This window comes from Penaeus japonicus, unplaced genomic scaffold, assembly GCF_977035675.1.
Source record: "Penaeus japonicus unplaced genomic scaffold, GWHDUDI00000001_assembly GWHDUDI00000031, whole genome shotgun sequence".
Classification (NCBI taxonomy): Eukaryota; Metazoa; Arthropoda; class Malacostraca; order Decapoda; family Penaeidae; genus Penaeus; species Penaeus japonicus.
The window spans coordinates 4,966,416-4,971,415 of NW_028234433.1; positions in this window are offsets into that span (position 1 = coordinate 4,966,416).

The following is a 5,000-nucleotide window of genomic DNA, read 5'->3' on the forward strand; positions in this document are numbered from 1 at the left end:
TATATATGTATGTATGTATGTATATATATGTATATATATATATATATATATATATATATATATATATATATATATATATATATATTGTCATGTGAGAACAATTTTAGGCCTTCTCAAAGAAAAGCAATAAGAGAATGCAGGAATAATCAGTAGATAGAGGAACAAATATAAGATATGATGACTACATAAGAATTAGAGAACAAAAACATTACACAAATGCTAGCAATAACAGCGACAATGATATTCATATTGATTTCAACAATGGCAATGATTACAATGCCGATTCTATCAACAACTACAACGTCAAAACAACAGTAACAAAAGTAACGCCAAAAAATCAATAAACAAAAAAAGATAATAAAAATGGTGAAAATAGATGTCAGAATCTGCAACAGACCGCCAGACACCCTTCCTCCGGTCATTGCAAAGAGGCAAAATCCTCACGGCAGCCCAGGAAGCATCGGGAAAATTCCCCGGGACGAAAGTCATAATTCCGAGATAAGCGAATGACGACCGCCGTCGACGACAATGGGCATCGGAGGGCCTCTCGGGTCGTGACTCACCTCGGCGCTGCCAGAGAGACTTCCGCGTCGTGAGAAACGTCACCTCGCCGATGGTGCCGAGGGCCTGCCTGCTTGCTTGCTTGCTTGATCGCTTGCTTGCTTGATCGCTTGCTTGCTTGATCGCTTGCTTGATCGCTTGCTTGCTTGCTTGATCGCTTGCTTGCTTGCTCGCTTGCTCGCTCGCTTGCTTGCTCGCTTGATCGCTTGCTTGCTTGATCGCTTGCTTGCTTGATCGCTTGCTTGCTTGATCGCTTGCTTGCCTGCTTGCTTGCTTGCTTGATCGCTTGCTTGCTTGCTTGCTTGCTTGCTTGATCGCTTGCTTGCTTGCTCGCTTGCTTGCTTGATCGCTTGCTTGCTTGCTCGCTTGCTTGCGCTTTCTTAAGGCCGACGGAGGGAATGCCAAGCGTCTTCCCAGAGGCTGAGGCTGAAGTGACTCAGCGGAAGTGAGTGCCTTCGGGTATGCGATCATCAGCGTTCACGTTCAGCTGAACAAGATATGCGTTCACTCTCCCGTAATTGGACAGATGCCTGCGTTCCTGGAGGCGCTGCCGCTCTGGGTCATCAATATTCAAAGCGCTTTTACGAAAGAGCCAAACAAACCCAAGGGCGCGCGTGGACGGCGGTGTTCCAGCATGAGTGTGTGGCTCTGGATTTATTTTTGTATTTGGTTGCATTATTTTCACGTGCGATGTCTGCTGCACTTTTGCACTGATACCTGAAACATAACTAGTGTGGTCGTTTCCCGGATAATCAACATGTCTAGAATTTTCGAAATAATGTTTACGGTCTGTTTGACACGCCCGCATTTCTGCATGGAGTCACGAACCGGAAAATCAATAGAAGTGCTTTAAACTGACAATATGAAGCTGCTAAGAGACACGACAAGGGATTTTTTTTTCTTTTTTTTTTTAATTTGAAAGTTACGAAGCACGAGACCTCAATCCTTCGCTTTGTCTCCAAACCAAGAACTCGAAATAGGATCTTTGACAGGATCGAAGCCTCGCAATATCATTCCAAAGTTGCAAAATCAACGAGAACTCAAATACACACAAACGCTCGGTAATGATAATGCTAATGATAAGAATGACAAAAAATAACAATAGTGACGGTGATAAGATTGATGTTCCCAGATAACGTAAGTGACTGACATTCGCGAGAGAAGTAAAAGATGCAATTAATTTTCAGGGCTGGACTGAAGGAAATTATTTCAAATCGTTTAGCTAACACGTTTTAAACTACATCTATCATTCCGCTGGAACGTCGAAGATGTCTAGCGTGGTTAGGTGGCTGAAACGATCTCTCTTTTATTACCTGTAATTACGAGGAAGATAGTATGCATATCTCATTTGCATATTGCTTGTCACGTCACGAAGTCCGGCTTTTATCACAGGCACTGCCGCTCCGGGCGCATTTCACTCATGTCACACTGCAGCTCGGGAAATGCTTTCGACTTCGGCTTACTCATCTTCTTGTTATGACGTGGAACGAGAAGGAGAAAGACATAAAGAGAGAGAGAAAAAAAAATGAAATGCTGTTGCTTGAGTCTGGAATGTCTCTCGAGGTAATATGGCGCCTGTGTCTTGCCTATTGCACAGATTTTGGTCCTCTCTCTCTCTCTTATTCTCTCTCTCTCTCTCTCTCTCTCTCTCTCTCTCTCTCTCTCTCTCTCTCTCTCTCTCTCTCTCTCTCTCTCTCTGTCTCTCTCTTTCTCTCTCTCTGCCTCTCTCTCTGTCTCTCTCTCTCTCTCTTTCTTTCTCAATCTATCTATCTATCTTTCTCAGTACCTATCTTTCTATATCTATCTATCTCTCTCAGTACCTATCTATCTATCTATCTATCTATCTGTCTGTCTGTCTGTCTACCTATATATACACACACGCATATATATGTTTGTGTATACACCGTAAAAGGCAAGGAAGCCCCCCCCCCTCCCCCAGACACCGGCACGAGGGGGCGAGGAGGGAGCGCCGAGGAGGAGCGGGTTCGATAGGAACGTCATGAATACACCATCATTACGGAGTCTCCCTCACGCCCTTCTACGCCCTTCTACGCCCACAGCCGCCCACCTGCATGACGAGCAGGGGAGGGAGGAAGGGATGGCAGGCGTCTAAGGTCCTCACCCCCTCCCTCTCAGCTCCCCCACCCCCTCTCATTAACGCTATAATGGGACTAAGACACAGAAGGAGGAACGGAAGGAGAAGGGAGGAGGAGGGGGAGGGGAAGGAGGGTAATGATAATGATGATAAAATTAGAATAACAGCAATAATGATAATCATGCCAGAAATAATAAGCATAAATATTACTATATCAGTGCCTTCGCATCTTTTTAAGCTATTCACTACGGATGACGTCAAATTACGTCATCGCAATATTTCCCCCACGACGGATTTCGTCGGTTATACACATTATAGAATAGTTCCATTTGTATATACACATTTCAGTTTCATATAAACATATACATTTTCCTGATTTCTTGAATATAGAGGAAAATCCAGAAGCCCTTTTTGCCACCCTTTGAAATAGAGAAGGCGAAATTCACTCGCGCCTCAGGAAATCACCCGGTGGAAAGTTGCTAGCAGTTGCTGTATTGCAAGCGGGAGCGGAATCAGACAAATATCCACCCAGCGTGAGTGGGTAAAGACTCCTTTCCACATTATAAATACCAACTGATTATATAAGCACATAATGCGAAGAGTAATGAACGGAACTTTCCACTCTTAGTGCGCTGTAACGGAGCTTAACACTGTAACCGATCGCCAAAACAACAGTGAGCGAGGTCTTATCAGATTGTTCAAACGACTGTGAATGAAGATCTAAAAGGCAAAAAGAGGAGAAAAATAGAGAAAGAAAGAAAGAAGAGGAGGAGGAGGAAGGAAAAAAGGACCTTATAAGAAAGCAGAGGAAGTTAAGGCTCGATTGCAGACGCACTTCAGGGCCGCAGCGCTGAGCCCGACGCCGCTGAAGCACAGGCGAAGGAACAGAAGAAGAACGACCCGCGCACTGCGCTCGGTGACACAGACCCCGAAGTTACTGCTGTCGTTTCGTTGTTTATCTTTTGGGGCTTTTGGGCTTTCGCCTGGCTTTCGCCTGGCTTTCGCCTGGCTTTCGTTTCGCTGCTCTCTGCCTCTCTCTCTCTCTCTCTCTCTGTCTTCGGACCTCTGTCTCTCTGTCTCCCTCTCTTTCTCTCTTTTCGGCTCTCTTGTTTTCCTCTCTCTCTCTCCCTCTCTCTCTCTCTCTCTCTCTCTCTCTTCCACACTCTCCCTCCCTCTCTCTCTCTCTTTACGGCATTCTCTGTTTCTCTGTCCCGTCGTAGTTGCTTCTCCACCTATGTATCTAATACACACACATACATACCCATATGTGTGTGTGTGCGTGTGTGTGTGTGCATAATTTTTTAATCATAAAGAAAAGAAGTGAACATCTTTACGTAATATGATTGTGCAACATTTCAACTACTAAACACACCAGTCACATCCTCATAGACGTTACACCTTCGCCCATAATATTCCTCGCCCATAACGCCCCCTCCCTTCCCTTCCCCTCCCCTCCCGTTACCCCTTTCGTCTCCCCCTCTCCTCCCCTCAACCCTGTTACCTCTCCTCTCCCCCTCCCATCCCCTCACCCTAGCCCCCTTCCATCTCTCATTCCCTCCCTCCCACTCCCCTCCCTTCATCCCTTCCCTCTCTCTTCCCCATTTCCCCCCTCCCCCTCCCCCCACAGCTCTTTTACAGGAACAGCTGAGCGAAGTCCACACCTCTCCCTCCCCCTTCCCCCTCCCCCCCTGACCCGGCGTCTAGGAGCTTTAATTGGGTCCGAGATGCGAGGCGCCCATCACGCCCGCGCTAAAGGCCCTCCATCACGGGCGGCGACGCCATGACCCCGCCCGGCAGGGGGCATTCAATCTCGGGGGAGGAGGAGGAGGAGGAGGAGAAGAAGGAGGAGGAGAAAGTAAGGAAGAGGAGGAAAATATGGAGGAAGAGGAGGAAAATATGGAGGAAGAGGAGGAAAATGTGGAGGAAGAGGAGAAGAAGAAAAATCTCGCGAACACATGCTCCTCCGCGAGCGAAAGAGGACAGCGCTAATGTTTCAAAAAGATACATATATATATATATGCTTGTGTATGTGTGTTTAACGTATTTCTTCACATCAATTTACGAAAATCATAGATTCCTGTAATTTCAATGATTATCTTGTACTTACATCATCGTCACGAGGTACAACGAATAAGACATCGTACAAACGAGCGCACACGGACCAACGCACGCACCCACGCACCCACGCACGCACGCACGCACGCACGCACATCCCCCAAGTGACAAATTCATAAGTATGCAAGAAATGCACGCACGTCCGTCGGCGATGAAAATATTATCAGCCGTGTTAATCCGCGAAGCCCTATTGCCTCGCTAATGCTATGTTGATTTTAACCATCCTACC